Source organism: Lissotriton helveticus, chromosome 3_1, assembly GCF_964261635.1.
Source record: "Lissotriton helveticus chromosome 3_1, aLisHel1.1, whole genome shotgun sequence".
In the NCBI taxonomy this organism is placed as follows: domain Eukaryota; kingdom Metazoa; phylum Chordata; class Amphibia; order Caudata; family Salamandridae; genus Lissotriton; species Lissotriton helveticus.
This window is the reverse complement of record NC_136061.1, coordinates 329,360,163-329,379,272: the sequence shown is the minus strand read 5'-3', so window position 1 is coordinate 329,379,272 and position 19,110 is coordinate 329,360,163. Positions and strand designations below refer to the sequence as shown.

Here is a 19,110-nt window from a genome sequence, read left to right as displayed (position 1 = left end):
TTCCACACATCATCATTTGTGTGCTGTACAATATTATCAGTAAAACTACATGTGTGTGCAAATTTAGTGGCGATTTGAACGGAAAATGTTTTTCACGGAAATAAATTGCACTACCACACCATGCTTTAGTGATATATTTGTAACAGAGTGTTCCAAAATGGACCACCGGTTACATTATACACCCCTACTGCTCTCCTCCTGAATGGGCATTGCTCATTTGCTACACTTCTTCTTTGTCTGATACTTGGGTTTTCACAGTCCCTCTGACTTCAGTGATGTGACATTGATGGTAGCACTCCCATCCTCAAAATTGTTCCAGCACCACTGGAATGAGCAATTGTTTTATGTTTACCAGTGATTCTCCTGCTGCTGCTGGATGGGAGTTATCCTTTGCCTTTTGATTAGTTCCTCTATCTCCAGTGCTGCTTGGATTTCTGTGACTGATTTTACTCATGATGTCAAAATAAGGCTGAGCATGCACTGGATGTTTTTTTTTTGCTGCTGCCTTATTAAATTTGAGATGAACAAAGCCACACGTTCATGGCATCCAGGAGTGCTTCATGTCCAGGGCCAGACTGGTAAACCAAAGCAGCCCTGGCAATGTTGTCAGAACAGCCCGGTGGATGAAACACTGCTGCTTTTCTTACTGCGGACCCATATTGCAGCACCACTGCAAAACTGACCCCAGTAACAAAACCGGCCCCTATCATTGCAAAAGAAGCCCACACCCTTCCAGCCTCCCGGGGAAACACCTGATGCCCGCTATGGCTCTGTTCATCTCTCGGGGTGCAGGTCTTGCTAGGTGTTAGGAAGACTCTTGCAGCAATCTGTCCTGCCTGCCCAGCACAACTGGGGCATTGGCTGCTCTCAAACATGTGTCAGAAGTGCCAGCCTGTCCTTCCCACTGCTTCAATGCTAGTCACAATCAAGCCCCTCAGTGCTGCGCCCCTTGACATCACTTGGGATTGGCCATCAGAGGCTGCATGCAATGCAGTGTGGCTTCAATCAGATTGCCAAATTTAATATCACGGAAGCCAAGTCTTATTACATTATGTTCTCCCTATCTGATGCCATTTTTTCAATTTTTTGCTTTTTAAATGAAAAAAATAAAACAATCGTTAAGCAACCTAGTTACTTTAAGACTGATTCTTCAAACTGGCGTACACATTTTGGGGATAGAGCTATTTCAGCTTCTGAAAAGTGAAACATTGTGAATATTAATGGGTTTCCCATGAGCGGCAGGTATTATTTAAGCAATGACATTTCAGTATTATTTTTTCTACTTTAAGCATATGTTCCTGTAACTTCTTAAGACTGGAATATTGTATTTGCATTACAAAAGTGAGGTTCCTAGCATATCACAGTGAGGTATGTCTCATCTTCCGACGACTCCCTGAATTTTTTAGGAGTCTGCTGTAAAAAAACTGAAGAAAAAATTGAAACTTCATAAAAAATGGAACTCAAGAAGGGGGAGATTGCCCTGGTTGCTCGCCCGCAGTTAACAGGACAAAACCAGTGCAAGAAGGCCATGTAATCACGTTGTTTATAAACAGATATGCAAGCTCTCGTGCACGCGCTGGCATGTGATAGAAATCGACCCACTTTAGCTGCCAAAACTAGTAGGCAGAGAGCAAGCCTCTGGGAGGGGCGTGACCCTGTTTCGACTCAGTCATGCCGGGATGTCAGATTACTCACGCTTTGAAAACGTCACACGTGCCTAGATCAGCAGGAATGAAAATTATCGACACCGTCTCCTCCCATCATGAGCTATGTGGTTATTTCCACACTTCTATAAACCATGTTCAGTTTTGCGGTATGTCAAGGTGCACCTCAGTCTTGTATGAAGCAAGTTCTGGGTGGGAGATGTGTTTTATGCCAGAGGGTGTTGGGTTTTGCTGCTTTTCTCGACTCCTCGCCTTTGCAAGACAATGTGAATCGTGTACGTGCTGCTGGTATCCAGCAATGCGTGATGTTCAGCAACTTGCATGCATTTTGGGGAGAAAACTGGTTCACCATAGATTGTGTTATGCTGCGATCTCGGGAAAGCCATAAAGAGGCTGAAGAAATGAGTACGAAAAGACGAGTATCCGTTGGTGGCTCAGGGGTTATCAAGGCAAAACTGGTCTTAGGTTGCTTGTATTCTGGCTCAGAGAAGACCTGGCTTGGCAGTCCAGGCTGGAATGTTCCTATTGGAGCAGGGGCAAGGCTGATTTACATATGGATGGGTCTAATCTGAGATGGCATGGTGGGCAAAAGAACGATGGGCTTGGAATGCTACCCTGAGCGATTGCCAGTGGGTAGAAAAATAGCAAGCATTCCTCCCCTCACCTCTTGAATGTTTGGTATTCCAGTCGTAGACAGTCACATTGACACCCATTCAATTGGGGAGGCAGTCTTGTACTAATCTTTTGTTGTTTACTTGGTCACAAATGCATAGAGTGGCCTTAGAAAAAGTTGTGCTATCACAGTTTGCAGAAACTCTACCTGGGTTCTGCCTGTATCAAGAAGTTGGAATTCTCAAGTTTCCACAATAGCTGGAAAAAAATGATTCTAGAGGCTGCACTAATATCGCTTTCACATTTTCTAGAGATTCAATACCCATACTATTTATGATTAGTCAATGCAGCAGTATCACTCATATGTCTTAATACCTGTCCACCCACATTCTCAATGAGAAAAGTGCGCAAAGACAACTCAGTGATTAATTATCAAAACAACATATTTTCTTATTGTTGTTTCATGTACACAGCCACACACACAACGTTCCACCTTTGCATTTCCACTGGCGCTTTATTAGATGATGTAGCAGTGTACTATAATGTGTTGGGTTATGCTTGCGAAAAGCAATAGGAACACGAAGCTAGATAAATTTGACCATTAAACCTCATGACAGCCTCTCAGGTACTCAATCCAAATATATTGATGCAGTCGAAAGAAAATGTGTTGCTTAGTTTGTTGTCAATAGATTTTCATGGTAGGATTAGATCTGGTTGCGGCAAGCTGAGAGTTGGCTATTGGAGAGAACCCCTGGCTAATGCGGTATTTCAGTAGTACATTTACCTGTATGGTGTTTCTGTATGTATATTACACACTTTCATATCTAGGAGATTTTCGTTGCAAGCCAATTGCCAATGTTAGATGAATATGAACCCTCTCTGGTCTGCAAATGAAATGGCCCAAATCATGGTTTTTGATAATGGAGACCCTCCTAGAGCATTCCTCCAGACCTGAGGCTGTAGTGACAAGCTGGAAGCCTGAAATATCGTGGAGTGTGAGTAGCTCTTGACCAGGGAGAGTATACTGATTTGAATACAGACCGAGCAATGAAAACAGTGTGTAAATTAACACCCAACTGGACTAAATTGGCAGTATCTATGATTGGCAAATTTGCAGTTTTCAAGGTGGTGGTTTTCCCCATGGGCCAATACATATTTCAGGGGTTCTTTTGCTCACAATTGAGATGTATCTTTAAAGAACAAGATAGTACGTTGTCTACTCTGACATGGACAGGAGCTGCACCCAGAGTCAAACTACAAACACCAAAATTGCCCTATAAAAGTAGGGCCTGGGAGTCTCTGATCTGGAAAGTTACTGTCTAGCATCCCAACTCCAACATCTATTGAAATGGCTAGATTTCTAACTATTTCAATACATGTTGGAGCTGGGATGCTAGATTGTAACTTCAACAGGGAAGAATATACTTCTGGGATGTCATGAATACATGAAATTAAAATATAACCTCTGGAATCCTGTGGAGATGGGTTCAGGATGTTACCCATTTGGAATCCCTACTAGTCTATGGTACAGAGCAGGGCATCAAAGAATGTTCTGAAATTACTCCAATTCGAAGCTGAAGCCCTCATACAGACTCTAAAACCTTTTTGTAAACAGTTTACAGAGTTGTAGGAACATAATAGGTTGAAGTTGGCTGCATGTTCATGGAAGACATAAGTTGTGGCGGTTTTTAGGTCGTTTGAAGAGGCTTGAACACATCACAATGTACAAACAGATCAATTTCTTCTTTATTCAAGATTGACGAAAGCAGCATGTTTAACATGGAGTGGGTTCCCAGTTCTGCCACTAGAAAAGGTGCTATATTCTGTAATTGCCTTTTTAATGCATAAAGGACCGTGCCCTTGTTGCCTATCATGTTGTGACACTACAGGTTAAACTGGTAGGGGACAGGGACTGTGGAATTCAGATAAGCGAGGTAAAATAGGTGAAGGTTTTAATATGTACAAAAAAGGGTCAAGTAATTATTCTTTTTGCCTAACTCAATCACGTGCACACGCAGGGTTGGATTGGGATCACAAATAGTCTTTGGCACGCTAAAAAACACTGCTTCTGCGAAGTTTTATGAAAAGAAGAGAGCGGGTCTCAGACAGAGGCATGCTTTCTTAACGTCACTTAGATAAAAAAAACACGGATTAGTTCACACTGGTGAACCACACCGAATACACTTCAGCTCAGGCCCCGTAACCCCCTCAATCGGCATACACTAATGGACCAGCCCAACGAGGGATAGGGACTGACACCTCTGCCCCGTTGGTAAAAGGGAGGTAATCGAGGCCCATCTGCCTCCAGAAAGGCCACTCCGGTACCCACTGGGCCGCTGGTGGCATCCAAACAACACAGACACCAACCAAATCGGACCCAAAAAAGCGCCCTACAGCTGGAACTCGGATACCAGCCCCTCAGCCATTGCCCAAGTGCCCGCCTTCCCAATCCAATCCTGTGCACACAGCATATTTTACCCTCACTGTCATTACAAGATGTGCCTTCCCCTCCAAATGTTGCCCAATATGCCATGATTTGGACAAGCCAAATGGTAATGTATTGGGAATAGAGAGCAGTAGGTTAAGAGAAGGATTTAACCAATGCACTGTACCTTGGGACAGCACTACAATTTAAGAAAGGGAACATGAGATGCAAAATTCCAGAACTGGGTCCCTGCTCACACAAAAGGAGAGTGATGATCCTACGGTTGCAAGCTGCTGGTCCGAAATATGAATTCTGATGTAACGCCTTGATGGAATCGGAGATTGCGCAGGGCCTCCGAATGTGTAGATGTCGTGCTGATGAGAAACTAGATGTTGATCTGGACAATATATATATAAAATTATGAGTTGAAAATTACTAAATTGTTGAATTATGATGCTAAACTGGGTAGATATACTACTTGAGCTTTATAAAAATTACCCTTCAGATTAGGGGCATAACTATCAATAGTACAAAAAGACTTAGGAGACCACTATACCCACTAGACCCAAAGTATAGCACTTCTTTACTAGTAGATATGTGGTCAGTGTTTAAATTGAGCCAGTGGCTGCTGGTGTGGGGTCACCGGCACTCATTTTTGGGGACCAACACTTATTTTACCTTATCAGACATTCCATGAGAGTAAGAGTGGGAAAACCACACAAAGCAGGAAGACGGAAGAAAAGAAAGACTGAAAAACCATCACAAGAGGGAGAAAGTAGAATCTTGCATGAGTGAGAAAAGGAGTGTCCATTAGGCCATTACCGAAATATGAGGAGGATTGAAGACTTCTCAGTCTTGGTGTTGGGAGCACCAACAATAGAGCTGGTCATGGGCTCCTGAGCAGAGCGTTGGGGACCAACACCCAATTATTCTAAAATTAAGCACAGCCACGGGTTGGGGGTAATCACAGTCCAGGTCTGTGTTGTAGTGTTGCGTCAAAGATGTGGTGACTCATAGCCCCACAGATGATTGCTCAGCATGTGGGAAGACATGCAGCACCTGTGGAAAGCCTAGCCACTTCTCCAAATTGTAACACTCCACCCAGAGGCAACCAGCGTCCCATCCCTCCACACTTGCAGACTGCGACCTGGATGATGGCAAACAGGAGGCAGTACATGTCGTGCAGGCGGTTGACCCACACTGATCCACAACCTAATCGATCCTCATGTGCTTTTTACTGCTCTTGTCGACCCCCTTTTGTACCGCCTTGTCGACAATGTGGCATCCATAAATCTCATGGTTGCTGACTTGTACTGCAATCTATTACTAGAATGTCTGGAGGGCAAAGCCGGCCGCCTGTATATCGATGAGTCAATTGCTCTGCAAGTGCTCAGACACCAAAGGATAGCCTTTCACCTTTGCTCCAAAGTAGAGAAATGGCTGAAGCTTCTCAAGCAGGCTGGCATCATTAAGAGGGTAACAGGCCCAACCCTATGGGTCTCCCCTATTGTGGCTGAGAAAAAACCTAAGCAACCAGAAGCAGTGAGTATCTGCATCAATTTGAGGGTGCCCAATCTCGCTATTTAACGTAAGTGCCACCTGACACCGACCAATGATGACCTAAACTGAGAGCTATCTGGGTCGAAGTGGATCTTAAAGGTGAACCTTCGATCTGACTATTATCAGATACCGCTGCACCTCGACTCTCGCCCCAAAACAACGTTCTCCACACATGTAGGTCTTTGCCAGTACACCCATTTGAACTTCGGCATCTCAAGTATAAATGAAGTTTTTTAGCACATGATCAAAAAGGTATTACATGGTCTCCCTGGAGTGTTGAACGTGAGCGTTGACATCTTGGCGCATTCCCAATATTGCACAGCCATTTCCCTCTCCTCTGTTTGGTGTTCCCCATGCTAAAAGATTATGGTTTAATGCCCCACCGAGAGAAGTGTGAGTTTTTGAAGAACAACATCAGTTTATTTGGCTACCTGTCCACTGACCCGAGTATGGGTCCAGACCTATAAAAAGTTAAAGACATTCGAGATGCCCCCACATGTGTGTCAGGTGTCTGTAGTTTCCTTGGCATGGTGACTGTGGGCGTTTTATGAAGAACTTTTCAGATGTCACATGACCCCTTCGTGAACTTACCAAGTCCAGCTGCTCATGGGTATGGGGGGAAGAAAAAGAGCAAGCATTTAGAAACATGAAGGAAGCCTTGTCTGCTGCGACAATGCTGGTATACTTTGACTCAGAAAAGGACTCTCAGCTAGTGGTGGATGCTAGCCCCACAGGGTTACGAGCAGTTTAGCCCAACATGAAAATTGCAGGGAGTGGGCTCTAGTTGTATGTGCGAGCCAGACGCTCACGCCAACCGAGCAAAGATACTCTCAAATAGAGTGAGGGGGCCCAAATGCGTTATTCTAGAGTTCCTCCTTGAGAGGAAAATTTTAACCAACGACCGGTCGCCTGTACTCGGGAGAGGAGGAACGTCTGACGAAAGAATTTTGGTAGGGGAAGATTGAATGTGTGGCAGGCGGCGGTGGAGAACTATATTTTGAAATCGGGATCGGACCAAAACGGATGAATTGAAGTGGCTTCTAGCAATATAAGAAATGCGTATGGCTGATTTTAATGAATATCTCACTGCACCCTAGTATTTGGATTTGGGGCACGGATGCAGACGGACACAATTTCACTTTGTGCAAGATTTTAAAGATTCTTGACTGGTGGTTGAAATTTTTCTCTCAAGGAGGAACTCTAGAGTAACGCATTTGAGCCCTGAGGAAGCTGGTGGGTTACCTTAACCACGGCGAAACGCGTTGGCATAAGGGATTGGAGTTGAGAAAACAAAAAAAGAGAAAAAAGATCATCAAGAGCCCAAAGGGTTATTGTTATGTTTTTGTAAAGAATATTATCTGATATAGATTGTGATAAGTGGTGTGCTGCAAACATTACCTGAAATACTGTTCAATCTTAGGATTGTATATAGGGAAGTAGGGTGTTCTCTTCTCTTATTTGGTTGGCAAGCACCCAAGGGTACTGCATTGAGGATTTTCAAATAAGTGTGATCTCTATAGAGTGAGGGGGCCATTGCGATTCATTGGGGTGCCCGACCTTCTACATGTACTTATATGGACACCTTTTTACTATCACAAACCATTTATGCCTTGTTCCAGGGTTCCCCTTCCAAGCCTCCCCGAGGATTGAGAAATGGATTATTCAGTTGCAGGAGTTCAACTTGATGGTCGAGTATCAGACGGGCATGCACAGCTGTGCAAACTTCTAGTCACACCATGTCCACCCAGTGACCCCTTCTGAATCTAGGAAAGCACAAGATGTTAAGGAATATGCCCACCTTGTTGTTGATAGGTCCAAGCCCATCCCCATGTCCCTCTGAGACGTTGTGGAAGCCACCGAGGGTGATGACTGTCTACAAATTGCCATCCAGGCTGTACTAACGGGAGACTGGCGGTGCACTGAAGAGGCCAAGTCAACACTCCAATCATTACATCACGTTCAACACAAACCATCTGTCACTGTGGAAGGCTGCCTCATGCGAGGACCATGAATAGTCCCCCCCCCAGCAGTCTGAGACTGCAAGCCGTTCTCAAAGCTCATGGAGCCAATCAAGGGGTGGTAAATCCGAACACAGGCTATGGAGTAAGACCTGGTTTCCAGGCCTTAATCAGCGAGTGGTGGAGGTAATCAGAGACTGTCCTGCCTGTCAAGCGACCGGCCAGCCTGAGCCTCTGGCACCAATCACAGAAGAAGGCAGTGAGTCAGTGCGGATTTTGGGAGTCTTCCTGATGGTTTCCACATGCTCATCCTGGTGGATGACTTTTTCCAAAACCTGAAATTGAGATTGTGCCAACCACCTCTGTGTCAGAAGTCACCCCTAAGGTCGAAAAAAATAATGGCCACTCATAAGTTGTTTCGAAAAATTCACACTGCCAACACAGTGGCCTTGCCAATCCTCTTTCGGGGTTACAAGAAATCCAAGGTGAAAGTTTTATTTTATTTGGAGATTACATAGTTGGGGTAAATGTGTAAACTCCAAATAATATGAAATGGCCTCCTTGGATTTTTTGTAACCCCGAAAGAGGATTGGCAAGGCCACTGTGGAAAAGAAAAATTGGAGCAACAGAATAAAGAGCGAGAGAGAGAGAGAGAAGGGGAGCCACATTGCTTGAGAGACCACAAATGACTGAAGGAGCCAGGACGTCATACTGAGAGAGTGACCAGAGGATGGAGGGAGACTGGCACAAGTTCGGAGGAATTGGGGAGCAGGGGGAGAGAGAAATGGTAACTGTGATGCAAGAAAGGCAGGGCTGATGGGAGGGAGACAGAGAGACTGGCTGGTCAACAAAGGAGTTGCTAGCAACAGGTAGCAGGATACAACTGGAAAAGGTGTGGCAACGTGATAACATCAAATCCAAGGGGCAGCCATTTTGTAGTCTTGATCTACACAACACAATGGGGTGACATCTTAAAGTCTGGCTCGCTCACGTGATATGACTGATACATTTAAAAAACCTACTGAAGGGGAAACAAAAACAAAAAAAGAACTGCTTTCTCTGTCGTGTTCATGTATGGCATAAAATATTTAATGTGTGATGAGTGAGGCATAACATAGACATAAAATAGTTCACTGTGCATGGCAGTGTAAGCCTACTACAGGAGCCGGAATGATACTTCAAACAGCCAATATCATTTGGTAATAGAGTAATACTCCATTGTGTGAGACTAGAAGCCCCCTTTAAGTATAGTTAAAGCATGAGCCACAATAGAACTGGCGTCTCTAGCTAGACATAAAAAACATTCAACATTTTGCAAGACTGCTTTAAATTTGTTAAAATCCGTGTGAAACCGGTCTTGTGTTCCTTGTGCTCCGGTTCAGAGTGGACCTGGCCTGACAGTTTGGGCTGGACTGTTCTTATTGGGGCAGGCCCAAGGGTGATTTACATATGGATTTGTCTAATCTGAGGTGGCATTGAGGGCAAACAATGATGGGTTGAAATGCTACCTTGAGCTGTTGCTAGTGGTTTTACTATTTTCAAGCATTCCTTTCATCACTTTTATGGGTGTTTGATGAAATATGTTGAAAGCAGGGTCAGCATTCAAAATGTAAGCATTGTGAAACACATGACATTGGTCGTCGAGTACATCATTCTAAAGTAGTTTTGAAAGTGTATAGAAATACGCATTATGAGGTCACCAGAAAATAAATGTGCAGGCTAAAAATACAAGTGGTATTTTAAAGTAATCTAGTTCATCTAATTAAACCAGTTCCCGAGTCTTGGCAGAGCAACACCCTGCTGCCACTTCCTCATGGATTCACCGGCTGCCTTGCTGTAGCAGTACCTTAGGGCCCGAGGCTTCCATAAGTTAGGGACCTTTCTTGTCAAAGGAAATATGTTGTAATTATTTCACAAGACTGGAATTTCTTTACATTAACTGAAATTTCAAATTACGGCTGATATGTTTACCACTGTGCAATTACATGGATTGTTCACACATTCATGCTAATATTTTTAGCAGTGCCCTAAGAAAATACATTTAGAACGCTGTTACATGGAAACCACACCGTAACACACTGCACACGATAAGGAATCCAGGAAAAGATCACCATGAGAGATACAACTGGCTAGTCCAGGGTTCTCTAAAAAATGTTGCTTGTTAAATAAATTTACCAAACATAACGTAAAAAGCGTGCATTTGAGATGGAAATGTGTGTTTTTTTCAAACCATTTAAACTGACGTTTGTAAAAAAAAAAATTAAAATAAAGAAATTGAATTTCCAACATAAATTTATATCTGATGTTTGAGTAATCATATGGCATTGGGGGGATGTACTACTCATAATATTACTTTGGTGCTAGGGGTATTGCAACTATGGGTGTTATGTATTACCCATGGAGAGGCATTCCATTATATAAAGCCTTTTTTACATTACTGCTGGTAACCAGGCTTGATGTACTGATGTGATCACTGTTGACAATCTTGCATGGGGTCGCCACTAACGTTATCATGTCTGGTGTGGCCACTATTGCAACACTAATTATATCAGTGGTTCGGGGTGACTTTATTTGATCATAAGTGGCTCTTAATAAACAAAAGGTTGGAGACCCCTGGGCTAGTCTCTGCTCTGTTCTATTATTTCAAATCACAACTAATAGCTTACCATTTTGCAAGATGATAAACACAGATGAAATTCACAATCTCATATACGAAATTATTTTTATAGAATTTCAACCATTATTACCCTTTTCATGTCTATTAGACATGATTTTAAAATGACCTACACTACCTCATATTCCTAAACCTCAAATTGCTTGTTCTTTTTTTGTGAGGTGATGATTTATCTAGGTCACCGGTACTTGCAAATATTTTCACAGAGGCCAAAAAGCACGATCTGTTGCTTGACCTGACCGAGGGCTGCATTGATGCCAGCATGGTGGGGGCCAGGACAGATGTAAGGTGGGTGTAGGGAAGGTGAATCATGTAGATGGTGTGGACAGTGAGTCATAGAGTTGTTTTGAGGGATCCATTCGATGCTGCTCTCCAAATTAAGACTATAGCCTCAAGAAGAGTTCTAGATTTGATAATAGTGTGTTATCCGGTATCTGAGCTGCTCTCCCTCCACTGCGCTCTTGGGTAAGCCTTCTTTCTATGCTGTCCCTAACTTAGGTAAATGAAAGGAAGTTACCTGATCACCGAATTGAAATGGAATACAATCTTAGGACACACAATCTCCTTCTGCCTTTAGTTTCTTTTCTGGAAACATCAGGAGTGCGTAAATGCATGCTTCGTTTGAAGTAGCAAGTGCTATAAAAAAATCCTTGACAAAACTGCCCCAACAAGGTGTGTTTTTGACTGAGATGGACAAACACCCAACCTCCACGGCTACGTATGAGACAGTGGGAAGGTTTTAGCCATGGCACTAGGAGATTTGATGTTTAATCCAGGGTTTACCACTTTGTCAAAATATGCTGGTTGTGAACTCTTATCAATTACTATTATCAAGAACGGTGTTAAAAATTATCGCTGCTCTTGTGGCAGGAAACTGCCGCTAAAGCGGCGATAATGGGCTTGATAATATGCCCTTGAGAATTCCCATAGAAGCCCATGTTCACACTAGAACATGGGCTTCTAAGGGAATTCACAAGGGCATATTATCAAGCCCATTATCGCTGCTTTAGCGGCAGTTTCCTGCCTTTAAAGCGGCGATAATTTCAACGCCCTTTCTTGATAATGTGCCCCTTTGTATTTAAAGTCAGGAAAGATTTCACAGGCCAGAACCTTTTTCTTTGGTGACAGTAGTCCCTGAGTCTCACAATCGGGACTACTCAAAATACACTTCTTATGGTATCAGAAGGGATGTTTGTGTTTTCTATTAATGTCAACCTCACCTTATGACAAATTGGGTGCTCCTGGGTAATAACTCTCTAAACATATTTTTCAGCTCTTTTTTAACTTAAACCTTGGTAATAAATACGTGATAAGTAAATAGGGCTGTACCAAATTATTATTTGATTTTACCCATCAGAGAGAGAGAACACCCAGTTTCAGAGTCCTCGGACCAGAATATGGTGTAGTGAGAAAGTTAAAAATCTTGAAACAGGGAATATAACAGTATAATGTTGGTGGTTTTGCTTCACCAAATAGTTTGATGATCGTCAAAGGGAAACATCCTTTACAACGCAACTTTTACCACGCAGTGCCTTTACAACGCAGGTTTTTCAACGCAAGTCATTACAACGAATTGCGCTGGGGGGCGCTCTAGGATAGGTAATAGTTTAATTTACTATCCAACACCTTCCCTACTATCCACGGGGACTGGAGTTGGAATAGTAAATTAAACTATTCACTATCCAGCACCCCCAACGCAAGTCGTTGTAACGACTTGCGTTGAAAAACCTGCGTTGTAAAGGCATGCGTAGTAAAAGCATGTGTTGTAACAACGTACATCCATAGTCAAATCATACCCTGTGTATTCGTTTGTCCGCTTAAAAGCCATTGTGTAATTGAGGTAGGCAAGCTACTGAAGGCTTGTGCAAAGTTAAAACCAGTTGCCTTGCTCTGGCCCAGCTCGATGTTCTCTGACCCCAAAATAAACTGAGCCTTCATGTGGCATCTGTCACCACCCAAGCAGTAACCTCATGCACTAAGAATTAAAAACAAAACATTAACTTTTGATGTGATATGAGGATAAGAGATGCCCGTCTAGTGGCTGAACTGCAGAATGTGAAACCATAAAGCCTGGGATCAATCCCCGCTTCCCCACTTGAACACACTTTGGGATCCTAGTCAATGGCTTTCTTTCACGTTGCTTCTTTTTTCTTTATTATCACATATCAGAGCACCTTGAAATACATGAGCTCAGAATGTGCGCTGTACAATACCTTCTCATGTGTTTCATTTCATAAACTGTTTGTTCCATTCATAATAAAAACATAGGGCACCCAGGGGGCGCACATGACAATTTACTTGCCTCTTGGTTCACTAATGCCATTGTTGTCATGGTGGGCAAGACATGAAGGTTTTTGAAGTTCATCTGTGAAAATGATCACTTTATAAAATGCTTCTCAATGCAGTGATATGATCTGATACACTAAGGTGAAACACTTCTGCATGTTAATGAAAAGCATTTTGTTAAATTTTGAAGAGACTTTAGGATATGTTTACATGATTGTTGCAAGATATCTTTAATAGTGAAGGTGCTCCTACAGATAAGAGGTACTGGATCAGTGGCGGCTCCTTCATTTTGGGTTGCTGCGGGGCTGAGTTAGGGCAGGGCTGGTGGCTCAGGGAGGAGGAGTGGACTACGCACACTAAGTGCGCGTGACTGCTTGCTGGCTGTTTTGGCCAGCCGAGCAGTCATGCGCACTTTACATATTCCTCACCAGGCTGTCCTGATTTGAGCACCAATCTATGGCCCTCAGAACAATCACAACACTGCCTTTAAAAAAGATATATTTTAACCCACCCCCGTGCATCCCCCCTGTTAACCCCATTCCCTACTTGCCACCACTGTACAGGATACCTTATTTGCTTCTTTTCCCTTACTTCAGTTAATGTGCAATTAAATGCTTTCCCCTTTGCTTAACAGCTTTCCGAATTTTAGTGCTTAGTCAAGTGAACAGCAGCCCACTGCTGCTATTCACCTGGAGGCTGCATATAAAGTTCAAGAGGGCTGCAAGAGGAAGCCAGGCTGTATATCCCTGATCTAAGTTGATTTCATGACATGTATCTTTCTACATATCCAGATTTTGTGTACTTTTAGTAAAGGTTGCCCCAGAAAAGATGATTCACCATTCCAAACCTGAAGACTGTCCTGGAAAAGTCCTCTAGCATTTCACTGGTGTCCTAAACAAAAATCCAATTGGATGAGGTTCAATCGCTTCAGCAAATTCATATCTTAGTTAGGAAGTCATAAGGACAGGACTTACTTTTGAGGTCTGACCTTGATGTCTGGCCTTCCACATAGCTTTTACAGGGAGTGCCAGACTATATTTCTACTCCCCAAAAATATATAAAAAATACATACATATGTGGCGCAGTGGTTGAGCCCACTTTACCCATTGACTCGCTTTACTTTGTGACTGCATAAACCCTCTGCACGTTGTTCACATTCACCTAAAAATTATCCTTACACTTGATTTGCAAAGCTTGTTAAAAGTGTGCTTTTTATTTACTTTTTTGCATTTATTTTAAATACAGGCAATTCTGCCTACACTCTTCTTTGGCATCTGGACATCCTCTTCGTCATGCCTATTTGAAAATACATTTCTGCCCGGTTCTTTCTTCTCCAACTCTCAACTACCCTACTCCAATTCCACTCTTTCCTAGTTAGAAAACACAGAAGCCAGGCGTGTGGGCCTAGAGCACATCGGATTAGTTTTACTGCAAGATCAACTCTGCACGCCAGCAAACATTATTGTAGTTGAAAGATTCATTCCTCGTTCGTTCTAAGTGGCCACCTGTCCCATGCAGGTTTGATTAATCACTGACCTCAGTTGAGGTTATTACATCCAGGGATGATCCCGTACAGCATGTTGAGACAACTTTGTGCCACAGGTTGCGGCTATTTTATTTTACCTCTATCAAGAAACCTTTTCCCAGAGTGCTTTCATTGGTATATGGAACAGCTTCGACCCGGATTCCCATATTGTTATACACATGTTCTGACTGGGTACCATACACCATATTTTGGAATGTATTGTCTGCAACTCCAGTGCTTCCCATATGCGTCAGTACCCTTCGGAAGAATTTCCATAAACATCCTACCAATTGAGCAGGTGCTTTTCAAACCTGCGCCCTTATGATGACCCTGTATAAATTGTATACATAGGGTCGAAACATTGACACAATAATAGTGTACATTTTTATTTGATTCAGGAACGTTTCACTCTGTGTCAGAGTGTGTACCACCGACTTTTGCATCCTCGATCAATCACTATTTATGTCATAGCATAGCTCCAGCACACTTTAGGCTAACCTATTTCACTTGCACCGCATCATTGCGCAGTTTGGGATTACCTTTTTACTTTCAATTTGACTTGAATATATAAATGAAATGATTTGTTTTATTATTTAAGAAACTGAATAAAACAGTTTTGTTTTGAAATGGAACCAATCTTTTGATGGTCAAAATATTTTTCTGCAAGGATGTAGAGGTTCAATTTCCCCCTTGAGGGACCACTGTTTCTCTTTATTACTTGATTACCCAGGTCCCAGGGAGACTGGGTTGACCTGTATTCTCATATATTTTTCCCTTCTCAGAGCTAGCTCTGAAGCTGCAAATGGCAAACACAATAAATATAGCATAAAAGTGCACATCATATTTTATTTTATTTAGTGGCAAATACATTCATTCCAGACTAGCTGTACCCTGCCACGCATTGCTGTGGCTCAGTCTGGTTAAATGGAAGAGAAAGAAAAGAGTAAGCGCACGTTTCTAATATGTTTAATTTCACAATGCTTGTGGGCACACAATATGTTTTTGTGACTATTGTCACGTTGTGTAGATATAAACACGCGCTAATGTTGCAAAGTGAACCAACTCCTCCCCGCTCCCTCCACCCACTTACCGGTCTGCCATCCTGACACCAATTGTTCATCCTAACATATGTAGACTATTGTCTCTATGCGTCCTTTCTTAATGTTACAAAGTGAACCAACTCCTCCCCCCTCCCTCCACCCACTTCCCGGTCTGCCATCCTGACACCAACTGTCCATCCTAATATATGTAGAATATTGTCTCTATGCGTCCCTTGTAGTTGTTGCGCAGCAACCAAATCGATAGGGTCTGTTCGGCCTTTCGATTAAAAACACGCGTGTATGGACATGCGCGTATTCGAATCTAACGTTGTGTATATATAAACACCCGCTAATATTGCAAAGTGAACCAACTCCTCCCCCCTACCTCCACCCGCTTCCCGGTCTGCCATCCTTACACCAACTGTCCATCCTAATATATGTAGACTATTGTCTCTTTGCGTCCTTCCTTAATGTTACAAAGTGAACCAACTCCTCTCCCCTCCCTCCACCCACTTCCCGGTCTGCCATCCTGACACCAAATGTCCATCCTAATATATGTAGACTATTGTCTCTATGCATCCCTTGTAGTTTTTGCACCGCAACCAAATCGTTAGGGTCTGTTCGGCCTTTCGATTAAAAACATGCGCGTATTGGACACGCACGTATTCTAATCCCACGTTGTGTATATATAAACACGCGCTTAATCGAATCCAACATTGTGTCAAAATTTCAAAACAATCAGTGAAGAACTTTCGGAGATTTAAGATTTTGAACAAAGGAACATTGACATTTTTATTTATATAGAAGAAAGATGCAGATAATGTACCAATCTTGGCCACTCGTTCGTTTAACCACACCGTGGAAGGATACAGAAGGAAGGCCTGTGAGGCAACATTCCTTAGGAAGCACTCAAATCTGGTGTGCCTGCTTTCTCTGTAACCTTATGGATTATTCTACGAAGCTGAAGTTAAACTGAAGTTAAAGGGAAAAAATGGGCTGACTCAACCAGCATTCCACAGTGACCTGAATCTGTAGTTATCCCTAAGATCACAGGCCTGGGATTGGTAAATATTGTAATTAATGCTTGGTGATCATTTGTGTCCAACCTTACTAAAGGTCATATTTAGACTTTAGCAGATGAGATGCTGCTGCCTTCTGTCTTATTACATTTGCATTATAGCCTATTGCATTTGTAATGCAGCCGTCGAGATATCCATAACTTCTAGGCAGAGTATTCCATCCCCCAAACACTAAGGCCCTGATTATGATATCGGGCGGTCAGGAGACCACCCGACAAGCAGACAGGAGATGGACAACCCAATTATGATGCGACCGCTGGGCTTGCGGTCATAAAGTGCGCCTTTACATAGCGGCTTTTGCTGAGGCCCAGGAGAAGGGCCTCAGAGCAAGCCGTTGTGTAAAGGAGTAATTCCTGCACCATCCTGCACCGTATGCCATGCACCATGTGGTTTACAGCACATGATGCAGGGAGGTGTGTGGGAGCCCTACATGTGGCCCCTGGCCACTTCAAAGTGGCCCACAAGGGAAGGGGACCATGTTTGGGGCCCCCACAAAACTGCTTAAGACAGCCTTTTCATGGTGGTCTTTACAACATGAAAAGGCTGTCGGAAAGAAAAATCATAATCATGATGGCGGTGCCTGCCTCAGCACCGCCTCCATTCCAATCTGAATTGCGATTCCGATCGCCAAAGCGACAGGATCACTGATCCTGTCGGAGGAGGGGTTGTCTTTCCCTCAACTATTTAGGGTCCGACCGCCGGCATTGTAATCTGGCTCTCGGACCGAATGTCTGTCAGTCAGTCGGACCGCCACCCAATGGCCTGTCGGTGGCTGTCCGACCGACATCATAATCAGGCCCTAAATATGGCCCTGTATCCTTTTGAACTAATGATACTGCATTTCATTTTGCTTTGCCGTATTTTTTAAAACACCTATTAGGTTTTTAGTTAGTGGTGGTTTTGGAAATCCCCACTGTTATAATGAGAGACATCTGTAAGGCCTTCCTCTATCTAACAAATGAAGTGCAACTGTAGCAGTTCTGTTTACTCTCACTTACTCAGCGACTGCGCAAAGGGATAAATGTCATTTTTGTTATTGGATAAGCTGTCTACAAACTCTGATACCATCAATATCACCCCAATTGAGGCCTGCTACTTCACACTGATTAGACATAGATATGTACTTGAAGGCCTTGCTTTGTACAAATTGGAATGGCCCCAAAGTCCACTAAAATAAAAGGAGAGCCATACTGTATCACAAGTTAACACAAATCCTTACTAATCAACTATTCCAGGTAAAAAATGTAATTCTGCCCATGTGTTAACTCTCAGATGTCTGATCATCGGTCACTACTTCGCTTTTCCTCACATAGGTCCATAGGTCACGTATGAGGTCCAAAACAGCAATGGAACCTTGGAGATATCTGCGCCTAAGCAGATGAAGGTGAGCTAGGGAAGGAAAGAGAATTTCTTGAATTCAGCTCGGGCTCCTCAGTATTGACAGGTTGCACACATAACATGTTAGGATAATGAAGCATGTGTTCATATTTCAATGACTTGTGCTGGGTGTCCACATGCAACTAAATCATATATCACTAGAAGGTGGATTTGACTGGGCTCTGAACAATTACTTGGATCTACAGTGCTTACTTCTCTACTAAACCAATTCCTGAGGTATGAGAAAAATGGAGGACTGCCTGGCGCTAGAAAATGAAGAGGAAAGAACAGTCAAACCCTGCAGAAACAGATTTTTTTGTTTATCAAAGTTCCCCCAAAAGACATGAGACCTGTGTCTTCCTGACTCCTTTCCTGACTGCAGTAAGTAATTTGACGTCGGCCGAACACTTCAGGACAATTGCAACACGCTTTCTCTGTGGAAAATAGAAAGAGGCTAGGCTGTGGTCAGTATTAGACTGAAGGGAAGGCAGGTACATCAGACACATGGGCAATGAGTGCAGCTGCATGCTGGAGTCACTTGGTGCACCCCTGCCAGGAGTGCAGTGGTGAGGATAGTAGAAGACCGAGGAGAGAGTCCCATGTAGGAAGGCACCAGTAGAATAACTCATGTGGAGGGCTTCTCGATTACTTCCACAGTGTAAAGCAAATTAAAGATACATTAAGGATAATAACTGCACAATGCTCCATGCGGGAGACAACCTTTACAACGCAACTTTTACTACGCAGTGCCATTACGACGCAACTTTTACAACGCATACCATTACAACACATTGCGCTGGGGGGCGCTCTAGGATAGGGAATAGGTTTAATTTACTATCCAACACCTTCCCTACTATCCACGGGGACTGGAGTTGGAATAGTAAATTAAACTATTCACTATACAGCGCCC

At 43.2% G+C, this 19,110-nt stretch overlaps 1 protein-coding gene across 1 annotated transcript in view; it reads left to right on the top strand.

The window, feature by feature from the left end:
- Positions 1–19,110, top strand: part of TRPV3 (transient receptor potential cation channel subfamily V member 3) — a 90,265-nt gene that overhangs the window by 9,934 nt on the left and 61,221 nt on the right. The gene's annotated exons all lie outside the window — the stretch shown is intronic.